Below are 27,477 nucleotides of genomic sequence, written 5' to 3'. Positions count from 1 at the left end.
ATAGCATCTGTTACTTGATATCTGAAACATTTACAGGATTCACTGCAGGATTACTACAAAGGGAAATGTACTTCAGATGAAAGAGTTTTTCTGGAGACCTCAACAAACTAGAAATGGGAACAAGCCCCAGGAAGCCGCTGTGTTGTCTCAGGGAAGAGATGATCAGAGTTTCCTGTAAATGAAAACTCATCAGGCAACAGGTTTGAGCCCCTCGGGTAAAAAGGCAAGCGCCACGGCGACCCTGAGTGGGCGAGTAGAAGGTCTTGGAGGAGAGGACGGAGTGCGGCCGGTGGGAGGACCAACGTCCTGCAGGTGGACAGTACAGCTTGCTTTGAGCTTTTTTATTTTTAAAAACAAAATGATCAGGAAGCTCTAAACGATGTACAACTCGGGCTGATATGTTAGCGTGATACTTCCCTGTGTGAGTGTGCGTACAACTGGGAGCGCCGACCATGAACTTCCGCAGCTTCTGCCCCCGGGCGGGCGCGGGGCACAGCTCTGCCTAGCCCATAGGTGAAGGAAATCCGCGCTGGGCGCTTCCAAGGGCCCTAGATGGACATCCGCGGGCGCCGGGCACAGCGCCGCCTAGCCCAGACCTAGAAGAAACCCGCTCCGGGCGCTTCCAAGGCCCCTCGGTGGAGATGGGGCGGAGCAGGACCGCGGCCACGCCCAGCCCAGGCGCAGCCTGCAGGCCTCCCGCGCCCCGCCCCGCGACTACATTTCCCAGCAGGCGCTGGGCTGCGGCGCAGCCGCAGTTGACCCACTTTCGGCCAGTCACGGGCTAGGCTGGCCCTGCGCCCAAGCGACTGCTCCCTGCTGACTGGGGTGTGGGTCGGGAGCTGCGGAGGGAGTGGGAGGTGCTGCTGGCTGCCTCCGTTGCCTCAGCTGCTGGGCGCCTGGGCAGCTCCCTGGGTTTCTGCGGCCGCCATGGCCAAGCAAGGCAGGTCCTTGCGTCTTCTTCAGTAACAACCACCCAGGCGGGCGCCGGCGGTGCTAAGGGGTTCCGGCCTCTGGCGGAGGCTGCTGCAGCCGGCGACGAGTCCCTCCCACAGTCCTCTCGCGTCCCTTCCCCCTTGGCTCGCGCCCATCCCACCCAGAACCTCATCCCCTTCTTCCCTTCACCTTTGCCTTTCGCTAACCCCACTTCTTCCACCCGGGTTCTCACTCCAGCTCTGGATGCGTTGTTGACCCTCCCCGCGCCTTTTCCTCTGCTGCTTCCCACTCTTAACTCCCAGTCTCATTTCCACTCTCCTGCCATGCTACATCTTAGGGCGTCCCTTTTACTTTACTAATTGGGCTGACAGTAGTTTTGAGAGACACTGAGCAAAACATGCTGTCCTACCGTGTCCCATCCTAGGTCTGGACACGTTATCTGCCAAAGGTATTGATAGTTGATTTCTCTTTCTGCAAGGAAAGTGATCCAAGAAGACAGCCCAAGTTGTGTCCCTGGGGCCTTGGCTTTCAGTGAGAGACTGATGTTGGGCAATAGTGTTAGAAATATCAACTCCCTTTTTTTGTATGTGAATGTCTTTTTTTCTGGCTTTTTCTTCTCTTTTCACCGCTCCTGTGTTTCGTTTAGTTTCATGGATTTTGAATGAAGGACCTAGGTAATTGTGGTCCAGTCTTGGTTTGCAGATGGTTCCAGTTCTCAGAATCTAAAACTTGCCAAGAGTTAATTTTATGTTCCATGTTTTGTGAGATTGGCATGTATTTTTAAAGGAGCTAAAGAGGCTTCAGTATTAATTACTTGCCTTACATAATCTGCCAGATAAAATATATCCAGAGGTGAGCTATCGTGGGCTCTGAGAAGAATGAAAGTGAGTTGATACTTTACAGGCCATTCTGAGTTGGTAAGCTGGTTTTCAGTGCTGGTTCTTAAAAGTTATAAAGCACACACTTAATTTCAGAAGGAACTTAAAGAACTGTTATTGGTTGTGCCTGTTTAAGGGGCTAATCCTATATGCTTAGGAAATTTGAGTACAGTTTTTGTTTGTAAAGTACTTGAAGTTAAAATGCTATCCAGTTTACCCCCCCCCCACCTCTTTTTGTAACATGTATTTTCTTTGGCAGAGAGAGAAGATAAAATCTGTTAAGTAGAATCATGTGCTAAAACAGACTGCTTTTGTGGAGAAGTGGTTCTGGAAAGACCAACAAGGCAAGATTATAGTAGACAGGGTTATCAATAAGGACTGTGCTTGCTGCTAGCTCTGTGACCTTGAGGAAATCCTTTAACCTCTCTGGGCTTCACTTTCATCATTTATATTCATGACATGTTTACTGAATACCCACCATGTGTGTCTAGGTTATGGGATTAACAAAAATGACAGAGCTTCTGCCCTTGTGGAGTTTATGTTTTAGTCTGAAGGCAAATAATCAGCAAGTGCAGCTGTGTAAGAATAATGGTTTACAGTGGTAACAGCTGTGGGGAAAAACAAGTCAGGGTAGAGGAATAAAGTGTGATGGGGCAGCTGTTGTAGATGGGATCATTAGGGAAGATCTCTCATGGAGATGATGGATGAACAGGTTGAATGAATGTGAAAGTTGTCCATGGTGTCTATGATTTCTTCTAAGTCTGTATTTCTACAGTTGTATGTTTATATTCTTTGGTGACTTTCATTTCTACTGTTATGGTGCTCTAATATAGTCTATTTGAAATTTGTAAGTTTTCTTAGAATGAGTCTGATCATGTCTATATAGTACCCAACAAGTTTGAATGCTTATACATTTTTACCTTTATTAGTAATGCATTGTGTAAATGAGCTTGTGGATTTCAGGCTTCAAGAAAGAGTTAAAGGCAGGGCTTAACATTAATGTGTGCATTTGCAGGATATGATTTTTTATATAGCTGCTTATATTTTAATTTCTGATTTAGGAATTGTAAAATAAGTCATGCTAATTTGGTCAAAAACAAACAAGAACTCAATACTATAAGTAGGAGTTTGGGAATTTCTAATCCATCCTGTCCTGTTCACCCTCTCCCTCAGGTTTAAACTTTTTGATTTTCCTGTGTTGTCAATCTTTACTTTTTGACACAGACACACACATGAACACTTTAAACTTAAGGTAGGTTTCTCATTCATGCTCATCATATTAAGAACAATACATTTTTACAGTGTCTTGATTCGTGCTAAAATTAAGTTCCCATAGAGAAACTTAAAAACTGTCATATTTTCTGAACCTAAGTATTAAAGGGGAAGAGGGTTTGCAGTATTCTGTGATCTTTGTCTCCCTTATTAGTGAAATTGGAAATTTAAAAAAAAAAACAACATTTTTTTTTGCATCAGATCATCATTAAATTCAAACATTTCACTTCCTTTTTCTTCTTCACCATTAGAAATATTCCTAGTAAAACAATAGGAAATAAAATAGTTAAATGAATTTTGATGAAATATGGATCATTTTAAAATTTCTTCTCATGTTATTAACACCAACAAAGATTTAAGATTCTGTCTCTTTCAAGTTGACAAGGCAGAGTTTTCAAAGGCAATCCAAGGTCCCAACTACCTGGCCTGCCTCTGCCACATTCTGATTTTGAGAGTAAGGAAACAGCTATATTGTACCAAAAACTTTTGTCATTTATTTACCCAGGCACATTTTAATAGACTGTCTATTAACTTTTGGCAATGTTCTCCCACTCTAAGAGAATAGGCTATTTGTGGGAGAAAAAAGAATAATCAAGGTATTACTGAGCTTTACATGTGTGAAAGGAATTGGAGAAGGAATACTAATAGGATTTGAGAATATTTTCTGTATGTGAGACATTGTGCTAAAAACCCCAAAGAAACATGTAGTCTAGTTAGTATAATAGAAAATAAACAATATGTAGAAGAATCAGAGTTTCTAATTTGCTAGGAAGGTTAATATTCTTAGAATAGCATAAGAGGGAAGAATTGAAAGTGAAGGAAACGAGAGCTGGAGGAAAATGCTTTGAGTTAAAGAGAACCCAAAGGTCAGTATTTGAAATTTTCTAACTATTAGGAAAGCAAATATATGAAATACAAAAATTAGTGGCCCTAGCTGGGAGCAGTGGCACAGTGCTCACCACCCCAGCAGATTGGGAGGTTGAGGCAGGAGGATCACAGGTTCAAAAACAGCCTCAGCAACTTGGATCCAGTCTCAAAATAAAATGTAAAAAGGAGTCTGGTGATGTGGCCCAGTGATTAAGTGCCCCTGGGTTTAATTCCTGGTCCTTCCCCATAACCCATGCCCTTGATTTTTGGGGATTACTAGGGTTTGAACCCAGAGGTGATTTACCACTGAGCTGCATCCTCAGCATCCCTCCTTTTTTTGTTGTTAATTTTTAAATTGAAACAGGGTTTCTTTAAATTGCTGAGGCTGACCTCGAACTTATGATTCTCCTGCCTCAGCCTCCCAAGTCACTGGAATTATAAGTGTGCACCACTCACTGTTCCTGGCTTGGCCCTAGATTTTGATGATTATATGTGGTAGAATTGGAAGAGGCTTGGATATTTACCAGAAAGTGCTAGAATTGTATGTAGTTGGTTATAAGATTGTGCAGGGCATGTGGTGTGGAGGTTGTATGCTGGAGTATTCATGAATCTGGGTTTTGTCAGTAATAATTTATATTTTCATTCAGCATATATTTCTTAAGTACCTACCTCATGCTGTATCCCATTTGAGGTACCAGAAAACATACAACAATGAAGAGAATGAAGAGATCTTGCTCTAATCAAGTTTAAATTGGGAGCAGACAGTGATAAATACATACATAACAGATTGGAAGGTGATAAATGCCCTGTTGGGATAAGGGGGATGTGTAATACTTGAGAGGGGAAGAAAGCTTTTACTGATAAGATGCCATTTGAGTTAAAACCTGAAAATGTAATAACCTAAATTGAAGCTGTGTAAGCAGGGGAAGCAGCCAGGAGAAGGGGGAATGCTTGGAATGTTTGGGGAATAACAAAGAGGCAGATGTGGCAAGAGTAGAGAAAGCTGATGGAAAAAATAATGTCATAGAAGTACTGAGTCTTGCCTATTATACCTCAGCAAGATGGGCAGCCATTGTAATGTTTTAATCAGAGAGCAGAGGTAATGGCTGTCTTTAAAAAGATCCCTTTGCCAAAATGAGAATAGATGTGGAAGGGTAGAAGAAGCAGGAAGACTAGTTAGGAGGCTGAGTTAATTCAGGCTATAAATGAGTGAGGGTGGCAGGGATATATGAATGTATTTTTTGTTATGTCATCAAAGTATAATGGATTCTGAACAGCTTTGAAGATAGAACCAGCAAGATGTACTAGGCGTTGGATGTAAAATTTGAGAAAAAGGGGAGTCAAAAATGATTGAAACATCTTTTGATGAAGTGGCTTCATAAAACTGTGGAGAAGACTTTCTAAGCATTTAAGTGGAAAAAAGTAAGCACTTAAAATGATGTTTATTTTTGTTATTATGATAATATATAAAATATTGTGAAAGGCACAGTGGTATAGATCTTTGTTTAATTCCATGCTCTACAATTTACTGTTGTATATCATGCCTTTAATACATATTTGCCCAAATGACCTTCCAGAGCCTTGATTTCTTGTGTGTAAAGTGAGGATAATTAATTGCCTTGTGAGACTTAAATGAGTTATTTTAAAGTATCTGGTACAGGTGTGGTACATAACACAAATAAGTGCTGAATAAATAAATAGCAGCAAATGCACTGTGTTAAGTTTTACTCTATTTCTTTTATCCCCAGAGAAAAGTATGATCTTCAGTCATGAATTCTTTCAAAGCTAGAGTATGTATGTGCCATCCTGGGTCCATGCAGTCTAGTATTCTGGTTCTGACCCTTGCACTAAGGACATTTTAATAGGAATGATGATCTTGAGTATCTGCTTCAAAATAGTTATATACTTTGAAAGTAACTGCTCTCTTTGATAACCCCCAGGCATCTGCTATCTTGGAATTCATATGAGCTCTTCTGAATATAATTATATAAAGTTTGCATTATACCTTGGGTAACATTGTACACACTTACTACTCTATGCAACTAATCCTCAATTTCAATTGGTCCTTTAACTTACTCCTTTATTTTTGGAAAAGGTAAACCCCATGATGGTATGGTATAATTTTGTGAGCAGGTTCATTTTTCATTCTATTCATAGCCTTGATAATTTCACAAGCTTTAATTACGAGGTTTTACTCTTTTAAAACATATCTTGTTATTTGTTATTTAAGTTTTAACATTTCTCAAACCTTGCTGAAGTCTTAGAATAATGTGTGGAACTTTAAAAGTTACCTATTCCCTGGGCTTCACCCCAGACCAATCAATAATATTTATCAGAATTTTTGGAAATGTGGTCCCTGGCATTACTGGGTTTTGTTGTTGTCGTTTGTTTGTTCATGTTTTAAAGCTCCCTTATAGTTATAATATGCAAGGTTTAGAACAAGTGCTTTAGTTATTGCTTTTTGTTTTTACATATACAAAACACACAGTATATATTTTAAAAAGTTTGGCAGTTTCAACACTTGTGTTAGTTTTCCATATATGGATAGCTTTATAGAATTTGGGATATGATTTCTTTTTTATTTCCATTGTTCTTTCTGATGATAGCTAGCATTTTATTTTTAGGCAGTAGAATATTATAATTTGAATCACCTCCCACTGACTGAAGTATATAATGACAATGTAATCTTTGAGCTGGAACTAACTTTGAAAATAACCCTTACTTTAGGTATAGGTAAAGTGAGGCCAGAGAGAGAGATTAAATGATCAAGAATGAAATAGTTTTCTATAAGCTCTGTCACTTAAGTTTCCAGATGTCTTTTTTTCTTTTTGGTATTGGGGATTGAACCTACGGGCGCTTAACCACTGAGCCACATCCCTAGCCCCACCACCCCCTTTTTAATGTTTTATTTAGAGACAGGGCCTCACTGAGTTGCTTATGACCTTGCTAAGTTGCTGAGGCTGGTTTTGACTCCAGATCCTCCTGCTTCAGCCTCCAGAGCTGTTGAAATTACAGGTGTGTACCATAATGCCCAGATCCAGCTACTCTTTTAAAATGTCTTTTCAGATACTACTTCTTTTTTTTTTTTTTTAAGAATTTCTTCTTTAGTTGTAGATGGACACAACCTTTATTTTGTTTATTTTTTAATGTGGTGCTGAGTATTGAACCCAGTGCCTCATGCATGCTAGGTGAACGCTCTACCACTGAGATAACCCCAGTCCCACTATCTTTCTTTTTATTGTTGATTTTATTTTATTTATATTTTGGTTCTGGGGTTCAAACTCAAGCCATTAGACATGCTAAACACACACTTACCACTAAGGCACACCCTAGCCCTAATATCTCCTTCATTCCTAAAACTTTCAGAAGTAATCAGAGCCACACTAGCGCTACTTTTTATTATTATGATTTTTATTTGTTCTCCTTAGTTGTATGTGACAGAATGCATTTTACTTATTTTATTTAATATATCAGACACAAATATTTTATTGTGTTTTGCCACTTTCTTATTTTATATTTCATATTTTCTTTGTCTTTAGTGTTTTGTAGTTTTATTGATTTGTCAGAGTATGGATTCCTTTTTATTTTGTTTGGGACTTTATTAGGTTTCTTAAATCTTTAGGTTGGCATTTCTTTAATTTTGCCTAATTCTCATAATTTCTTTAAATATGTCACCCATTGCACTTTCTTCTCTTTTTGAAAAAAGCTTTAATTATATGTATAATGTAGGTCCTCTCCTTTCTCTAGTCTATATTTTCCATCTTTTTATCTCTGAATTTCTTTCTTTCCTATTTTTTTGAGCCTGGATTTCACTGAGTTGCTAAAGATGGCCTCAAACTTGCAATCTTCTCCTCATTTCCCAAGTAGCTGGGATTACTTGTGTGTGCCACCATGCATGTCATCTCTGTTTTATTCTGGGTAATTTATTCTCATTTATCTTATAGTTCATTTTCTCATGTCTTAATTCTAATCCTTTAATCCTTTTAAGTTTTGGTTTTGTTGACATTCACCTTGGTTCTTTTTTCAATCAAATCTGCTGGGTATTTTTTCTCCCCCTCCAAATAACATTCTGTTTGTAGTAGATATTTTCAGAATGATCTTTTATTCTTTAAACTTAGTAGTTATTTCATAATTACTGTCTCTGTAGTTCTTACACTTGAGATATTAGAGGAGCCTTTGAATGGACTCTTGTTTTCTAGTTCTTGCTCATGATGACTTGACTTATTCTTTTATATTCCTGGTTTATTTTTGTGTTCTACTCACTGTCCTTTAGAAAGTATAAGACTAATATGAGCTCTGAGATAGAGGTGTCTTCTTCAGGAGGGTTTTGTTTTTGCTTCTTGTGGATGTCTGGAGGCATTATCAAAATTCAAAGCTACTTTAAAGTGAATTAATTGCTAAGATTTTTTTGAACATCCAGCTGATATAAATTATGATTATAAATACATCTGAGTGTCACTACACTTATGCCATTTTTGCTTTGAGTTTGTTCTTTAGTGTCTTAGCTTAGTGTGAACCGTGTTACCTCTCAGACTCTTCTATTTTGGATTGTCTGGGTCTTTGATTTTTTTCCCTTGGGTCTTACATGGCTGTCCAAACTAAAGTTCAAGTTTTTTCTGATTGTTCAATACCCAAAAGGGGAAAAAATGGCTTTTATTCCATGTACTTACCTGGATTCCCAAGTCTTGTCAAATTTTGACAATGTCATTCTTTGTTATCTTGTCAGCTTTGTGATTCTTTTAAGAAGATTGTAAAAATATTTTGTACAGAATTTATAGCTGTTTTCAATAGGAGAGTTGCTGTAGGGCACCATTACTGGAAACTGAATTTTTTATGTTACTTTCCAAATCTAACAAATAAGAATGACTCTAGTAATTATCTTAGGAACAATACTACTGATGGCAAACAGTTCTTTTTTTCCCAATGGATTTAAATTCCAAGTAGACTTGTAGACTTTGCTTTTGCCACTTAAAAATGTGTCATCATCCCATTGTTTCCTAGATTCCAATAATTCTCATGACAACTCAATAATCATTTTTTATCATTGTTTTCCTGTATATAATGTGTCTTTTTCCCTCCCTCTGGATGAATTTTGAGCAGTATATCATTATGTCGGTAAATGTGTTTTTCTTTTATATGTATTCTGATAATTTTTGTTTTGTCATTTATTCACTAAAAGTTGGAATATTTTGACCAATACTTCTTTAAGTGATTTTTTTATACCTCTTTTTCTCTCTCTTTTTTCTTTAAGACTCCAGTTATATATATGCTACACCATTTGATGCTATCCTACAGGTCACTGAAATTTGTTCATTCCCCCCTCCCCCATTTTCTGTGCTTCTGAAACTCTTTCAATAATTTTACTGACATACCTTGAAGTATATTCACTTGTGTCCAATCTGTGTTGATACTAGTCAATAAATTTGTAATTTCAAATGTACTTTTCAGATCTAGAATTCCCATGTAATTCTTTCAATTTCACATTTTCACCTTGTCTACCATTATATTTACATGCTTATTTAACATATTTATCAGAATATATTTTTACAGTCCTTGTCTGCTAACTCCAAGATCTGATTGTCTCTCACCCCTTTCATATTGTTGTTATTGACTGCCTCCCCAACCCCCACCTGTTACCCTACTCCTGTCTCTGAATGACATTTCCCTATGTTATTCATTTGTATAGCATTGTTAAAAATTGTATTTTGAACATTATGGATAATACATTTTAGAAACTCTTGATTCTGTTATCTTCCTGTGAAAATATCGCTTGTGTTTTTTCAAACAATTAAGTTATTGATGGATCAAATATCTCTTGAAAAGGTTTTGTTATGTTTTATTTTTAAGTTTTGTCAGGGTCATCTATATAGGTTTTGCTAACAATCTTATGGTGGTTTTCTTCTTTCTTTTTTTAAAAAAATATTTTTAGTTGTAGATGGACACAATACCTTTATTTATTTATATGTGGTGCTAAGGATCAAACCCAATGCCTCATATGTGCTAGGCAAGCACTCTACCACTGAGCCACAACCACAGCCCTATGGTGGTTTTCTTAATCCTGGAAAGTGTTTTTTATTCTAAGTCATACCCTTTCTGTAGACTCAGTGAAAAACCTGAGATATTTGCCAAGCCTATCTAATTCAGCAGGACATGGGATTCAAATTCTGTCTCACCAACAGTGGATATCTGCAGAAATCTCTCCTTGACTTTTTAAGTCTTCCTGTTGATGTTTTTTTCCCCTGAGGATTCTCAGAATCTCATTCCATACAATCAAGTTTGAACATGTGCCAAAAATTTGAAGGGACTCTATAGATTTGGGGTTTCCCCTACTATGACTCTCTTAATCAAACATAGGTTCTATGCTATCACCCAAACTCTTTCTTTGAAAATTCTTTGCCTTGGATAGAGCATATGGAAGACTAGCCTTTCCAGAAGTTGAGTGCCATTGCTCTTTTTCATGTGCCAGAAGAGGAGGATTTTGAGATGGCCTAATAATATTGTCAGGTAATAATCATCTTGATAACATACATGAAGTTTTGTCCCCTGGTTTGGACATGGAAAGTGAGGTTCTTTATAGAGGTTCATTGCTTTTCTTATTGCCTATGAGCCTTCAACAGCCACAGGTTCACCCAAGAAAACAACTGAGAAGTGCCCTAGGGTATGGGATGGAGGGAAACTCCTAGTGCTTTACTGTCCAGGACTTGAATTCTAGCTACTTGAAGTAATTTTCCAGGTAGAAGAGGAATGTACATGGAAAGGAGAGGTATTTGGGTAGATATGTTGATTTACCCTAACTCTTGATGTTTGGGGCTATCATTTTACTTAGGCTTCTTCTTCCTTTTCTTTTTCTTTTAGTTGTAGATGAACACAATGCCTTTATTTTATGTGGTGCTGAGGATCGAACCCAGTGCCTCACCCATGATAGGCAAATATGCTCTACCACTCAGCCCAAACCTCAGTTCTTACTTATTATGTTCTTCTAAATATAGAGGCCACACTCTGTCTCTGAATATCACCTGTTGCCCAATACCATTAACTTTTCAGAAGGTATCCTAATACTGCCACTATGAATGAAAGAGTAGGAACCCTACCAGACTTAAATATTTTTTAAAAATGGTATTAAACAAAATTCATGGAATTAATTTCAGTTTCATAATAAGGTAAGGACACTGACCATTCAGTGAGGCTCAGCCACCCACTTCCTAAAAATGAATTCTGTTTGAGCTGCTTAGATTTAGTATGTGGTAACAGAGCCCTTTGATACCTACATCTATTAATCATACCTTCAGTCACAAGAATCACATGATTGAAATTTATTGTATGTGTGCAAAGGGCGTTTTGCTCAGTGAAATTCAAAAGCAAGTACTTCCTATGAAACAGTTATTTACTGAGATCCTTGAGCTATTAGTGTCAAGGTGAAATAGAGTGGTCACCAGTATATCTAGTGAATTTTTGATAAGTAAATTAAGCTATTTCCAGGCAGTAAAATTTGTGTCCCTTTTAAAGGTAGATTTGATTTGCCATTCTTGAGGTTTATCCAAGAATAGGATGATGATTAGTAACTGAAGGTTTTCAACACATGTGCTCAAATAAAAATCTTCCAATTGCTATTATTTTGTGAGCCACTAACAGGATAATTCAACATAGTATATTTCTTTCTATCTCTAATCATTTATTTATTCAACATTTACCAAGTTCTGCCTGTATTACAATCCAGGCCCTGAGGATAGACAGGGACTCAAGGAATTCACAGGTACTCAGAAATCCTTAGAGCAAGTGGCACATGCCTAATAGAATTATCTTCAAGGTCTTGTGGAAACTCAAAGAGGAGATGACGAGTAGATAAAGAAGGATGAGCCAGAGTGTTCCGGGCTGAATTTTGGAAGAAGGACATTCTGTGAGAGGGGATGCACCTGTAGGACACAGGCAAAACAGATGCTCCCCATGACTGCGCCAAGGGCACAGCAGGATGGGGTGGGAAAAGTCTGGGTAGTGAAGAGAAGCACCTTAGGACTGCTATGACACACCCAGAAGTTTGGATGTCCTGCAAACAGTGGGAAGCACTAGAAGATCTTAAGTGGGATTTAAGCAGCATAATGCTTACAGATTCCTCTGGGAAGAGTGGGGAGAAAGCACTAAAGGAAATAATACTAAAACAAGGAACAAATCAGGAATTTGTACAGTTTACCACAGAAGAAATGATGGTAGGATTATCTATCCATTGAAAAGAAATAAAGAACTGGTCCATGCTACAACAGGGATAAACCTCAAAAATGTTATGCTAAATGAAATTCACAAGGGTCACATATTGTATGATTCCATTTGTATGAAACTTACAGAATTAGTAAATCTTTAGAGTTGATTGTAACCAGAAGGAACAGAAAAAGTGGAATGGCAAAAGTTGTGGGGTTTCTTTCTGGAGTGATAAACATGTTGATTCGGGGGGGGGGTAGATACACAACTCTGTGAACATAGTAAAAGCCATTGAGTTGCACACTTAAAAGAAGTAGATTTTATAATATGTGAATTATACCTCAATAAGGAGTATTTTTTTAAGAAAAAGGAGAATGATGAAGCCAGATCAAGAGATGCACCAATGCTCTGATTACAACCTGGCCATTTGTGTGGATGGGCCTACCACAAATCAGGACAGGGAGTCAGAAGGATTACAAGCTTCTTTCTGCATGTTTGGTTTGAGACGTCTACAAAGTTGTATTAGTCGCCTCAGACTGCCATAACAAAAGGTCATCAATTAGGTGACTTAAACTACAATATTTTTTTCTTATGATTCTGGAGACTCTAAAGTTTAATGTCAAGGTACCTGCAGATTTGGTTCCTGGGGAGGGTCTTCTTCATGGCTTATAGATGGTTGCCTTCTCTCTGTTCTCACATGGTAAACACAGAGATTTCTGGTCTTTCTTCCTCTATATAAGGACACTAATCCCATCATGAAGACCCCACCCTTGTAACCTCATCTTAACCTATTTGCCTCCCAAAGGCCCATCTTTGCATGCCTAGTCTCCACTGGGGACTAGGATTTCAACATATTGATTGTGGGGTAACAAAAATATTCAGTCCTTAACAGCAGTATCACGATGATATAAATAATAGCTAAGGGAACTTATAAGAGGGTCTAGAGATAAGAATTTGAAAGAGTTCATCATATACTTAGTATTAAAACTATGAATGTGAATAAAACAAACTGAGGAGGAAGAGGGAGGAGAAGCAACAGTTGGGGCTAGACCACTAGGAAGGCCAGAGCCTCAGGAGCAGACAGAAGAGCCACCTGAGGAGGGTGAAGGAAGCTGCTGGCAGGAAGCAGAGATCAATAGAGAGCATAAACCCACCCAGTCTATCCAGGTCACGGGACTGATTTGAAGTCACTGAGAATACAATTTTGCTAAATCAGGGAATTTGGTGTTCAAGTGGGCCAATCCTGGACTGTGCACAATGACAGGACCCTCTAGCTGGACACCGAGCCCTGGTTTGGGGGCTTTCAAGCAATGCAGAGGACTCTGGCTCACCTGCCCCATGGCTGGCAACTTCATTTTACCCCAAGTGCCATTTCATTTTGCTAATGAAGTGTTTATGTTCAGCTTTCATCAGAATTAGGATTCATTTAGTTCAAGTGCTTTGTAATTAATATCTTATGTTAATTAAACATTTTATACATTAATATATCCCACAAATGTGCTGGGGATTGAATTCAGGGCCTTGTACATTCCAGGCAAGCACTCTACCCACTGAGCTATATCCCCATCCCATTATTTGTATTCTTGATTACTGGCATTCTATTTGGAGTGAGATGAACTCTCAGTGTAGTTTTGATGTACATTTCCCTGATTGCTAAAGAGATTGAACTTTTTTTATATATTTGTTGGCCATTTGCCTTTCTTCTTTTGAGAAATATTTACTTAGGTCATTTGTCCATTTATTGATTGGGGTTTTTTTGGTGTTAATTTTTTGTGTTCATTAATATTCTGGCTATTAATCCTTTGTCAGAAGAGTAGCTAGCAAGGATAATAGGTTTCAGATCTAAAGATATAGAGGTTATTATGTTAAGTATCTATCAATTCTTATTTTTTTAATGTTTTTTATCAACAAGAAGAAATGTAAATTCAGAAAGAAGGTACAGGGAAAAAAGGACACAATGACAAACCTGGACCTAATAAAATATGCTTGTGTATTAAATCTAAGAATCTTTTTGAATAAGAATTATAACACTTTAGTTTGTATTGCAAAAGGGTAATATTAAAATTATTAACAAAAACTATGGGACATGAGGTCAGAGTTAAAGAGGCCCAGGATTCTCATCAGGTTAAGAGGAGCGTACAAGTAAAAAATAACTTAAATTTTTTATAGCTGCGCACGAAAGGACAACACTAAAAGTTCAGAAGCATAATATGTAAATTCTGAAAATAACAGAGAGGGAGGAGGGAACATAGAACAGGTGGTTATTCTATCAGAAGATAGAAAACTAAATAACCAATGTGATACTGCAATCTGTACATGTGGAAAAATAAGAATTCATACCCCATTTGAATAAAATGTATGATAGGTCAAGATCATTGTAATGTTTTGAGCAACTAATAAATTTTTTTAAAAAAAATCAATAAATAAAGTTAGGAATAGTACATAAAAACAAGTAATGAACTTAAATAAAACCAGCAATGTTCGTAATCCTAATAAATATAAATAAATTAATAAAATGGAGAGATTTGTGAGTTAGAATTTTTTTTAAAAATTCAGTTGAATGTTATTTCAAGATTCACAATAAACATAAGGACAAAGAAAAGGCTGACTATTAAGGCCCTGTGTGTTAGACTGGATTACTATTGGTCCCAATTTTTCATTCCCCTCCGATTCACACTCTTGCCATAGCCTCTTCCAGACTAGTGTAGATTCTTGCTTCTTGGCGTTGGACTTAATCATGGGACTTCCTTTGGCTAGAAATGACAGTGTGCCAGTTCTGAGCATCCCCACGTGTTTTCCATTGTCCTCTTGCTGCTTTGCCTTTGCCATGAGCACTTCTCTTATAAAGTTGCTGTCCCAGTAGCACCAACACCAGAATACACCCTTGTAGAAGAGAGATTCCCCTGCCAACCCACAGGACCACAGCAAGAAGCAGAGCTGTCTGGCCCAGCCCAGCTTAGATCAGCAGAGCCCAGCTGATCAGTGTTCTGTGAATCAATCTTTTATTTTAGTCTCCATGTGCTTATTTGGCATAATAGGGAGATATAAGGCCTATAGTCTCCTGCCTACCATTTTGAACCCTGGTTTTGTACAAGGTGCTTTTGTATTTTCATACCCTGCCAGCTCAGCAGCCCTCGGGAATGCTACAATCTGCAGGATGGCCTCCAGTTCTCCATATCCTCATTTAGGTCTTAATCCCTTTTATGCTATTTAAATCACAGTGACTTCTCTGCATTTATTTTTTGTCAGATTGGCCTAGAATTTTGTGGGTGCTGTCCAATACTTGATACAGTGTTTTCTGGCTCATTGGTTGCAGGGAAGTACTTGGGAGTAGTGATCTTTTCAACTTTTAAAAAATAACATAAGGAAGAAATCCACCATTTCCTTTCCTCTGCTGAGTTTACCTTTAGCTCCTAATATGAGTGGCTCCTATTTATTATTTAATCAAAATTGTACCTCTTTTTCTTTTTTCTGGCATGCTAGAGATTAAACCCAGGATGCTTTATCACTGAGGTTCATCCCCAGCCCTTTTTATTTTTCATTCTGAGACACGGTCTCACTAAGTTGCTGAGGCTGGCCCCAAACTTGCCATCTTTTTGCCTGAGCCGCCTCAGTCAGTGGGATTACAGGCATGCACCACTGTGCCTGGTGCCTCTGATGTATTCTTAACAACATCTTCCTTGTAGTTTTGAGAGCTTTTTTGGGATACCTATCCTCCACCTATTTATAAGTTGTCTATGGTCCCCATTTGGCTCCTTCAATTTTTGGAAAGCTATGTTTTTCCTGTAATAACCTCTTTGCTTCTGATAGATAATAGTGATGTAACAAGAAGGCTGTGCTATGGCTTCCAGAGAAAGTCACAAAAGTTAGATGGGCTTCTCTCAGGCATGAGATATAGCGCCATTGGTTGTGAGCTCAATGTTAATTGATAATTTGGTACATTCAGCAATAGGAGAGGAGATTTGCTGATTGGTATGTGAGTGTGCTTCAGAAAGTGCTTAAGTAACATCTACCATGTGTGGCGAAGCTGTGGAAAAGATGGAAAAGAAACTCAGGAATTCATGAGGTGACAACTGACTAAAAAGCAAATCACCAAACAAAGCCTAATGGACAGCACTGTTATGAGACTGAAAGCCAAAGACATTTACACATTATCCAAGGTCAAGAAAAGTATTAAACCCTTCTCACCTAATGTTGTATTATTAAAAAAATAGATATCATTAATTTTTAAGAAATATTAACTTTCAGTATCTTCAAAGACAAACACATGTAAAATAGGTAATGTGTTGATCTGTTGATGATACTACTATGACCAGAGGTACACAGGAACGGATCCCTGTGTTTCTTTTAGGTAACACGTCAGTGTCCCCTACCAGCCAGTGCTTGTGGTGGCTGAAAAACATGACCGCAAGGAATAACAAGACTTTCGGGGTGTAATGATGCATGCCTGTAATCTCAGCCACTCAGAAGGCTGAAGCAGGAGGATCGCAAGTTCAAAGCCAGCCTCAATGGCAAAAAGCGCCCATGGATGCCATCCCCAGTACCACGAAACAAAACAAAAACAAAGTAACAAGATGGTATAGAACACAGGAAAGAGTGAGCAGTTCATTTTGGCATTTTGACTAGAATATATATAGGATATCTTGGAAAAGAAGAAGAGGGGAGAGAGAGAAAAAGAGGAGTATCACCATAAGTTAGAACCAAGTCATGGAGGCTTTGAAAGCCAAAATATGAAGCCAAACAATGGGAGTACATGAGTCTGGGTTTTGTTACTATAAAGAAATTGTTTGAGGACTGGGGTTGTGGCTCAGCCGTAGAGCGTTTGCCTAGCATGTGTAAGACCTTGGGTTCGATCTTCATCACCACATAAAAATAATTAAGTAGAATTAAGGTACTGTGTCCAACTATAACTAAAAAAATAAATATTAAAAAAGAAAGGTTTGAGCCTCCATCCATCACTGGATTGCTTTGTAAGAGTGTAAGTGTGTGACTACCTCCTCAGATAAGGACATTTGATGCTCAGCTAAGAGGTCCAAAATTCCCCATTTCCTGATTGCTTTGCTGTTTTTACTTGTTTTCATTTAATCCTCACCATGGGACTTAGTTTTCATCTGGTGGGGAGTTGCCCCAAGGCCTTACCTTGGTTGAACTTATTTTAAATTTCCTGTCTTCCCTGAAAGTGGCTTTCTATCTCCCCACCCCAGCTTTACATCACCTGCCATTTTGATTAGCACAGCTTATGGAAATAACTCAGATCACCTTGAGATACCTAAGAAGATTAGAAAAGAGGGAAGAAGGAAGGGTGGGAAAAGAAGCAGAGAATGTCTCCTTTCTCTTAGATCCTGGTGACTGGTTCCCTGGTGACTGCATTGTCTATCCCCAAGAACTCAGTAGGGATCTACTGTCAGGCACCTTTGCTGCCCAAAGCAACTTCTCATTGATCTACTTCTGGGGATCTTGGAAAAGATGCTTTGAAAGTCTCCTCCCTGGTTGGGAGTGTAGCTCAGTGGTAAAGCTCTTGCCTAGCATGCAGGAGGCCCTGAGTTCAATCCCCAGTACCATCAAATTTTTTAAAAAAAGGTCTCCATGCCCACACTTGAGGACTTAGTAACATATAGCCCAAAATAGCGTCATAATATGCAGGTCCTCTTTCAAAAATTGTTAAGAATCCCAAATGGTGGTAGCAAAGCAGTAAACCAACCCCCATCTGACTACATGGATTGCACACTCATACAGTGGGTCACAGTTCTGAAAAAACCTCTCTCCATCCCCTGTTGTAAGGGTCCGGCGAAACGTTGGAGTAAGAGACCACAAGAGACTGTCTTATGCAATAGCAGAAGGGTAGGTTTATTTGGAGACCAGCATGCTGGGGCCCGAGCTCTCTATAGCAAAGAGAGAGAGAGAGAGCCCTGAGAACAGCTTGAGTAGAGCTTATATACTTTCCCTGGAGAGGGCAGCGAGAGAAGTTACATTTTGTAGTTTGGCAGTTGGGGACAGCTCATTCTGGGAACAAGATTAGCAGACAGTCCACAGTTAGGGACAGCACATTCTGGGAACAAGATTAGCAAACAGTTCTTAAGATTTCAACAGTGTTTTGTTAAGCATATAGAGAAACGGGGTGACAAGTACCTATTTTATTAACCTTTCCCCTGTGAAGGATCCTGGTCTCTGTCTTCCCATCACTCTGCCCACAGTGGAACATTTTATGAACACAGTTTAAGGCTTTGAAGCAGCTTCTCTTTGTATATAAAAGAATTAAGTATTATTTTTACCTTTCTTGACAGTAATAACTTTTGAGCTAATTTTTTAATTTTTTTTTTGTTCTACCTCTTCAATGACAACCCTGCTAACCAGTTTAACCTCAAAACTCACATGAATTCTCGAGACCTGAAGACAGCTATTGAGAAAATTACCCAGAGAGGAGGGCTTTCTAATGTAGGTGTGTGACCCCACTTCAGATAATTCTATCTTGTTGCCATGGTTCTCTTTCTATGTGGTTGTCTTCTAACATTCTATATTAAAGTAGGAAAAAAAAAGAATCCATCAAGAAATGACTCATGTAACATCTGTGTCTTTTCTAAAGTATTATAATGAGTTCAGGTGGCAAGAATTGTCAAAATATGTGTGTCATCTAGTTCCAGCTTGCTTGGTTCCTCGGGATGCCAACATTCTTCAGGACAAGCAGGACTGCTGTTGTGACTATTTCCTGGTTGGACTCCAAGTTGCCAAGATTGAACATTAAATCTCACCACCAATTCCATCAGAAAGCAGTTCAGTGCTCCTTGGGAGTCTTGTTCCAATCAGCTACTGTTGCAACAATGACTTTGCAAACAGAGTCTTGTCCTCTATTTCAAGATGAATCTTTTGTGATGTTTGAGCCTTTGGAGGAGGTAACAGATGTTCAAGATGTAATCCTCACTGGAGCATTTTATCATTTCACCCAGAGGTGACGGGGCATTAGGAAACATCAGTTTCACATTTTCACACTAACCGTGCTCAGGCTGTCAAAGAACCCATACCAATGTGTAATTAATGTATAAATGTTAGCCTTATTTGGGGGGACACAAGGGGGGATGATTATATGCTTCTCAGGGAACCTGTTCATACCATCAAAGTCCAAAGGACTGGAGATGTGGGCCACATTTGCTTGGCATGGAGAATCTATGTGCAGTGTGTAGAACTATCTTATCCTTGAGGGAGTTACAATAAATCCGATTAATTATTTTCCTCCCCCAACCCTGAGAGAACATTTTGTAGCCATCAAACATAAGAATCAAGTAAATGCAGAGCCTGTCACTTTTGAACAATGTTAAATAAACACTAAGCTGCTGTTCTCCATGCCCCAAATTCCAAAGCATCTTCATTACAAACATGATAAAGTTGATTTCTGACTTGTTCTCCACTTAAGCCTTCCATGAGCAAAATTTTACTGGAGAAAAACTTCAGAAGACAACTAACTTCCCTGAGGAGATCAGAAAGGTGTTTCAACCTAATCAGTATACCATTTTCAGTGTAGCACAGGTTTGAATTCTGCCTCTGATTCAGGGTTTGGGTTCAGAGGACAGAACACAACCAGCTGGTTCAGGTATAAAGTGATTTATTTCAGAGCATTAAACATTATGAGAATTATAGAAAGGACTGAAGAAGCAGAATTTGGGAGCTTCTTTTGGAAACAGGGCTTCCAAAGGAGCTGCTACCTCTTCCAAGATCTAGAAACAACTTTCTGAATTCTGCCACCATAACCTCTTCAGGAAACTGCTTCAGCAGGAAGACTACAATTAGGCAGCTTCTTCTACAGCTGCCACTCCAGAACCAAGTCCTCCCTGACCCATTCTTACCCACAAAAGGGCTAATCTGCACCCTCTCTCCTAACACCATTAAAGCTAGCAACCAACACAAACATGTCTGTCAATGGTGCTCCAAGATAAGTCAAATACTCTACAGATTCTCATCAGCATAAACTGCTGAAAGAAAAGTACAGCCCCTGCCTGCTGTCATCTTCTAAATCTCATGTAAATACATCAATTTGTGAAAGTAAAAGAAAGCTGAAAATCTAGATGCAAGAGAGTATGGACATTGTAGTTTTCAGACATCCAGCATCTGGTTTCAAGACCCACTACAAGCCCCGCACAATGGTGTATGCCTGTAATCCATCAGGTCTGGAGGCTGAGGCAGGAGGATTGCAAGTTCAAAGCCAGCCTCAGCAATTTAGCAAAGCCCTAAGCAATTCAGTGAGAACCTGTCTCTGAATAAAATATTTTTTAAAAAATGGCTCACGATATGACTCATTGGTTAAGTGCCCCTGAGTTCAATCCCTAGTACCAGAAGAAGAAGAAGAAGAAGAAGAAGAAGAAGAAGAGGAGGAGGAGGAGGAGGAGGAGGAGGAGGAGGAGGAGGAGAGGGAGGGAGGCAGGCAGGGAGGGAGGGAGGGAAGGAAGGACAGAAGGAAGGAAGGAAGGAAGGAAGCAACAACAACAATAAAAATCCACTGCAAGGTGGGTGGAATGTGCATCAAGCACTGGTTCACTGTGGGCTCAACTAGACTCAAGATTAGGTGGGGTCAAAGTGAACTTTTGGCTCCCTTATGGTGCCTAATATTGAGCCAGAAAGGACTACTGGAAGTTTTGGGACTTGATGGAAATTATCCCTTGGCCATGGAAGCAGTTTTCAGCAGCCAATGTTTTCCCTTAGCAACCAGGTTCAGTGCAGACAGTTCACAGGGGTTCACTAAGACACTTCTCCAGGACTTTAGATGTAACCATTTGATACTTTCATTTGACAGGTAAATATTATACTGCCCAAACCAGAGAAGCATTGAGTGTAATAATATTTACTTAAAGAAGGTGGTTGTTAGCTGTTATTAGGGATTCATTTGAGAATCTCCAAAAATAATATGTATGGCCTTGCTACCCAGATAGTACTCATACACAAGATCCTGTGTATAATTTCAGAGGATGCATGGGTATACATACACATCTCTCTCACACACACATACACACACACACTGGTTCCACACAACCCAGAAAGGGAGCCTTGTTATCCCAATTTGCACAAGGGAACTTGGGATTTTAGCACTGATACTGGGAAATTGCTGGGAAAGTAGGATAGTTTGTCATCTAGTTGACTCTGAAAATGTCCTGAGACCCTGCACATGGGAGAAAGGCATCTCAAGGTTTCACAAAGCCTCATGATTGTTGCACTCAGCTGAAGCAGATCATTGGCCTGGAAGTCTAGACCCAGAGACCATTAGGGACGACCCAGGGCCACACAGCCAGTGGTTGGCACAGACAGGGCTAGAACACAGTCTCTCAGTTCCTGGTATAGCTCTTCCCTGGACAGCCAAACTTGGGCCCCTGGCTTGGAACTGGCGGAAAGACCACTGACCACAGAATACAGCCCTGCAGGCCCAGCAGTCCCAGGATTTAGGAAGCCCAGAGAAGGCTACTGTCACCCCAGTTCAACTCCCCTGATCCTGTGCTCTAGGACACAATTTGAGGCAGCTTAGAGATTTAGAGTGAGTCTGACCCAAGCAAATAAGAGTCCCTTTATTTCTATGAGAGTCTTTCCCTGCTACTTGCTGGTCTCTATAACTTTTTTCAAGGCAATTAGAAATTAAAGGCTTAAAATGAAACTAAGGGAGTGATGTGACAGCTGCATTGTGAATGTGCCCCAGTGCCACTAAACTGTACACTCACAAATGCCACTGAATTGTACACTTAAAACTAAAGTGGGAGTTCTGAGTGCACGTACTAGATCGCGGCTCATAAGCCGGGTTAGTCCATCGTCTGGCCTCTGCAGATCGAATTCCGCTCGGCAGTCTCGGCCCTGGGAACGTATCCCAGCATCACCGAGGCAAGATGCCGGCCCACATGCTTCAGCTCTCCAACTCCTACACCACCACCACCACCATCAGAGCGCCTCCCAAGGGGAGCCCGCAGAATGAAGGAGAGAAGTTGGAAAACCCCCCTCTCTACTCCGAAGAAGACATCCACCCTGAAATGAAAGATGACATATATGACCCCAGCTACCAGGATGCAGAGGGCCCCAGGCCCAAGTTTGAGTTTGTCTGGAGAAACATCATCCTCATGTGTCTGCTGCACCTGGGAGCCCTGTATGGGATCATACTGGTTCCCACCTGCAAGTTCTACACTTGGCTCTGGGCCTATGTGTACTATTTAATCAGTGGCCTGGGCATCACAGCAGGAGCTCATCGCCTGTGGAGCCACCGAACTTACAAAGCGTGGCTGCCCCTCTGGCTCTTCCTGATCTTTGCCAACACCATGGCGTTCCAGAATGATGTTTATGAATGGGCCCCAGATCACCGCGCCCACCACAAGTTCTCAGAAACAGATGCCGACCCTCACAACTCCCGCAGCGGCTTCTTCTTCTCTCACGTGGGTTGGCTGCTTGTGCGCAAACACCCAGCTGTCAAAGAGAAGGGGGCGACGCTGAACCTATCTGACCTAAAAGCTGAGAAGCTGGTGATGTTCCAGAGGAGGTACTACAAGCCCGCTGTCCTGTTGATATGCTTCATCCTGCCCACACTGGTGCCCCGGTTCTATTGGGGTGAAACTTTTCTAAACAGCTTGTGTGTTGCCACTTTCCTGCGATATGCTGTAGTGCTCAATGCCACCTGGGCAGCTGGTGAACAGTGCTGCCCACCTGTATGGATACCGCCCCTATGACAAGAACATTAACTCCCGGGAGAATATTCTGGTTTCCCTGGGAGTTGTGGGTGAGGGTCTCCACAACTACCACCACACCTTCCCCTATGACTACTCTGCCAGTGAGTACCGCTGGCACATCAACTTTACCATGTTCTTCATCGACTGCATGGCTGCCCTTGGCCTGGCTTATGACAGGAAGAAAGTATCCAAGACTGCCGTACTGGCCAGGATTAAGAGAACTGGAGATGGAAGCCACAAGAGTGCCTGAGTTTGGGGTTGTCCAGGTTCCTTTCCTAAAGCCATCTGGGCAGAGGTTTAATGTTCTGTTTATTAACTACTGAGTAATGCTTCCCAGATGCTAAAGACGATGACCTTAACCCATTCTAGTACAGTATTCTTGTAAATGCGCAAGGATTGAAAGGCAACAAGTCCCCTCTTTGAAGCTAGGCTGATTTTTTTTTCTCTTCTATTCCCATTGTCCTTTGCCTTGCTTGGTTCCTATCACCTTCCTTTCTCTAATCCCTCATTGCCTCCCAGGCAAGCATCTGATCAGCCATAAGTTGGTGTCCATTGTAAAAACCCAAAGGTCTTTTCTAGAGCCTAAAAGTAAAGATCTTTGCCACAGTTAACTCTCTTTTCTTGATCTCTCCTGAGCTTCCAGATTGATGGCTCTAGCTAGATATGCAACAAAATCTTCTCAAAAGTGCCCATTAACTGTCATCCTACGCTTTGCCAGATGGAAGGTGAAAATAACTTTGTCACAGAGTTTGCAAAGCAGGTTATTCATCAGGGGAGAGTGAGCATGCAGGGTATGATTTGTAAGTAAGGATGTGGTTGAGGTGGGAAAGCTTTTTGTAGTCAGACCCAGCTGCCTACTTAGCAGAGACCTAGAGTCTCTCTACTCAGTATGCGTCCTTTCTTTCCTGATTGGTAGAGTAGCCATGAAGGTTGGCAATTAAATTACCACAGCACATCTCAATGTCTCAATATAGTTTAGACTGAGGATAAATGGGAAGCATTTCATCCTTAGAAAACGTGGTCTCTGCTGGGGAAGGACGTTTCCCCCTCTATAACAAGGACATTTTCTTATTTCATACACAAACAAGTTGTCAGGTTAACCATGTCCAGAAGTGATGGATACAGCAACAGTTAATAGAATTTTGAGGATTCTGTGAGCTTCTCATTCAACTTCTTTCATCTTTCTGCTGTGCTATCTTCAGGATTTTGGTCACTGTCCTTGTAATGATAGGATGGCTGTGGCATTTCCAAACATCCAACAATGGAAAGATTTTAGCAGGTGAACTTGGGTCAAATTATAGACATAATTTGTATTGCAGCATGAAAATATTCACTGGGAGTATTTCATTCTGAAAAAGAAATACTAAAGTAGCTTGAAGGACAAGAGGAACCTATTGGTTTACCCATTCCTCCCACTGCTGGGCAGGAGATGGACATTTTGAGGGGCAGGGTCTGTAGGCAGCTCCTGAAAGATTACTTTCCAAAGGAAGAACTCTGACAGCACATTGTCAGAGGGTTCAGAAGCTGCTGAGTGATTTGTTGGGTGTTCTGGTGAACTAAGTTAGAGAGTAGGTTCATTCATTACAGTTTTTCCTTACATAGAATAAAACCTAGGTTTCCTCCCCCATTATTGTGCCCCTTCATGCATTCCTTTTTCTGTGACCATCCAGACAACACTGGCAGGGCTGCCTGTGGCAGGGTTTGGGTATAGCGATCTTTTAACCATCTTGTTTCCTGGCTCTACTCCATCTGTCATTTTTACTGGTTCTCTTATACTTTGAAGACACAGCCTCCTATGTGTCTTCAGGGCAGTGAGGACTTCCTATCCAGGCAACACCCTATTCTGCAGACACATTCCTCATGGGAACTGAACTGAAGTGGCCTCCAGATCCTCTTCACTTCCACCCTATGTGCCTCTGCCACACTGATAACTTAAGAAAACCCTCTCAAAACTTTCCTGGCTCACACAGGCTCCCTTTCCAAAAAGCTAAGCCAAATGCCCAAGTTGTGCCAGTGAGCTGACCATGGAGGAAAGCAGGGTTTGTTGATAATCTCCTTCCTAGGACAGAAGAGAGCATGCTCAGTGTGATTCTTGCAGGAAGAGGAGGTCACCTGGTTCTCACTTTGAAAGGAGGCCCTGACCAGGAGCCAGAGTCTGCTGCAAAGCTTTGGCTTAAATGTGAGATCTGAGATGGCATGAATTTTGCTGAAAAGAGTGTGTGTTTAGCAAACTTAACTGACATCCCCTACCACACAGCCAGGCAAACAATAGGATAGAAGTCTGTGGGGGGAAAAACAGAATGTCAATAGTTTAAAGACTATGGGCCTTTCCTGCCCTATACCTCCGTCATCAATGTGGAAGCCTGGCTTTGCTCTTACCAGGATTAACAGTGTACAATGCCAAATGCTTTGTCCATTGTTGAGGCCTGATGTTGGGAGGAAGCAGGAACTTTCTTCCTGTGTCAATTGAGTTGAGGCTAAAGGGACCAGCCTGCACTAAGGCAGCCTTGCTTTGAACTGTTCATTAAAGCAGAAAAGAATCTTATGGAAGATCACTATAGATCATATCTGCTGACCTGTGTGCCTACCCACAAATATGTCTCTTGGGTTGTTTTTTTTCTCTGCAGGTCATCAGGTAGATATAACCCTCAATTTTTTCTCATTCTCTTTTAATTCTGTCCCACGAATCTGATCTGTTCCATGTCCCTACACAAGTGAGGATGGAGACCTTGGACTGAGGGTGCAGGATATGTGTGTGGGGGGGTAGTGGTAGATTGACTCAGTAAAGATTCTAAAGCTCAATGACACATTAAAAGAAACTCTGATCAAGAGTGAATTTGTAATGGTTAATGCTGACAATTTATTCAGGTGCCTTACCTCTTTTCTAATCCATGTTACACGTGAGCCTCCCTTGCTCCCTCTTGAGTCCCTTAACACCTGAGAGCCTGCAGCAGTGCAGATGTAAAAACTGGCCCACTTGGAGGATTATCAATACATCGATTTAAAGGATTCCCTTCTGGGCTTCATTTTGTAAACTTCTTAGAGCTGTTTTTATTAATCACGTTTGATGGAGGGTAGAAATAATTTGAACATTTTATTTATACCTTTATTAATTAAAAGGTTACAGTGTTTAAAATGGAAGTTTTAACAGTCTGCAATTATCCCAAGTGTGTTCTCTGTAAATGTAACAGAAGTGGGTTGATGTGAAAAGAAGGCAAGGTAGCTATGCTATACTGGTTGTGAAGGTCAGGGCCTCCTACCAGTATGCCACTGACCATGAGACTCCTAAAGCAGACTTATGGTGACAATAAAGAATCCACTCCTAAGATAAGGACATTAATCCATGAGGGTAGAACACTCCTGACCTAATCACCTCTTGAAATGGTTCCACCTCAATGCTGTTGCTTTGGAGATGAAGTGTCCATCCTATGAATTCAGACCACAGCACTGGACAAGTCATAATGTGCCTCAGTATTCCTTCTCTTAAAATGGGGTAATAAAACTGACCTACCTCAATGGACAGGTTTGAGGCATGAGTAATGCTTCTACTAAAGCATTTTGGCATTAGCAGAGGAATTTTCAAAACCTGCATGTTTTTATTATAGCAGTATCCACCATGGACTTGACATGTACCATGTACTGGATGATGTTAGACTACATCCTCCTCTTGAGAGATTGAATGAATGCAGTTGATAAATGTTGGATAATTAGCCAGACAAAATTTTGAGAATGTATACTCATTGCTATGAAAATATATGCAGGATACCTTTTCCCTTCCTTGGGTAAGATTTTTCCTTATGTGAAATAGTAATTATTTGTAACCTAAGAATTTTTTTTGGAATAATTTTCATTAATATCAATTTTGAAGCTAGTTGTTTTGATCTGAGGTTGTGTTTGTTCTAATAAAATTGATGTGAATCTGGAAAAAAAAACTAAAGTGGTACAAAAAATAGAACAGTCAAACTGCGAGGGAATGAGTGTGTTTTTCTGGACCTTTTTGTGCTGCTGTGATCTGTTTCTGAATTTACCACTGGCATAATCCCTTAAAGCATGAGTCTTTTTCTTCTAGGCTGGGCCATCTTCTTTGTGACCAAGACCGTCTTTTCCAAAGCCAATGGAAACAGAGGTGGTGCTCCTAATGTGGCTGTAGTGATGGTGGATGGTTGGCCTACAGACAAAGTGGAGGAGGCTTCAAGGCTTGCAAGAGAACCAGGAATCAACATTTTCTTCATCACTGTAGAAGCTGCTGTGTAAAATGAGAAGCACTATGTGATAGAGCCTAACTTTGCCAACAAGGTTTGTAATTGCCAGAGACTCACCCACAGTGAAGCTCCCCTGTACTCTGAAAAGCTGAAATTCCAGGAAGATTGTTTTCTTGGGCTTTCAAAAGTGTATGAATCTCACATCTAGGTAGCGGTGTCTCCAATGAAGGAACTTCAAATTACTCTCTCAAAGAAAAGTCTCACACCCACCCAAGGCCAGCAGCTTGGGAACAGAAGGCAGGAGCAGTGTTCCAAAGGTCTCATGTGGAGGCTCTTCCTTGTTCCTCCCACAGCATGAGGGACCTTGACCAGGCAGTCCAGGAAAGCTTCATATATACACATGAGCATGCACATGTATGTACACACACACACACACACACATGTACT

General features: G+C 40.3%; 1 non-coding gene and 1 pseudogene across 1 annotated transcript; both read left to right on the top strand.

Moving 5' to 3' along the window:
- The first annotated feature begins 17,635 nt into the window (after positions 1-17,635).
- Positions 17,636-17,707, top strand: Trnaa-agc (transfer RNA alanine (anticodon AGC)). The gene has a single exon. It is a non-coding gene; the product is annotated as a tRNA-Ala (tRNA).
- A 4,278-nt stretch (positions 17,708-21,985) lies between these two features.
- Positions 21,986-23,212, top strand: LOC144252663 (stearoyl-CoA desaturase pseudogene; annotated as a pseudogene).
- The last annotated feature ends 4,265 nt before the right edge of the window (positions 23,213-27,477 follow it).

This window comes from Urocitellus parryii, unplaced genomic scaffold, assembly GCF_045843805.1.
Source record: "Urocitellus parryii isolate mUroPar1 unplaced genomic scaffold, mUroPar1.hap1 Scaffold_49, whole genome shotgun sequence".
Taxonomy (NCBI): Eukaryota; Metazoa; Chordata; class Mammalia; order Rodentia; family Sciuridae; genus Urocitellus; species Urocitellus parryii.
This window is presented reverse-complemented; position numbering and strand designations above follow the sequence as displayed.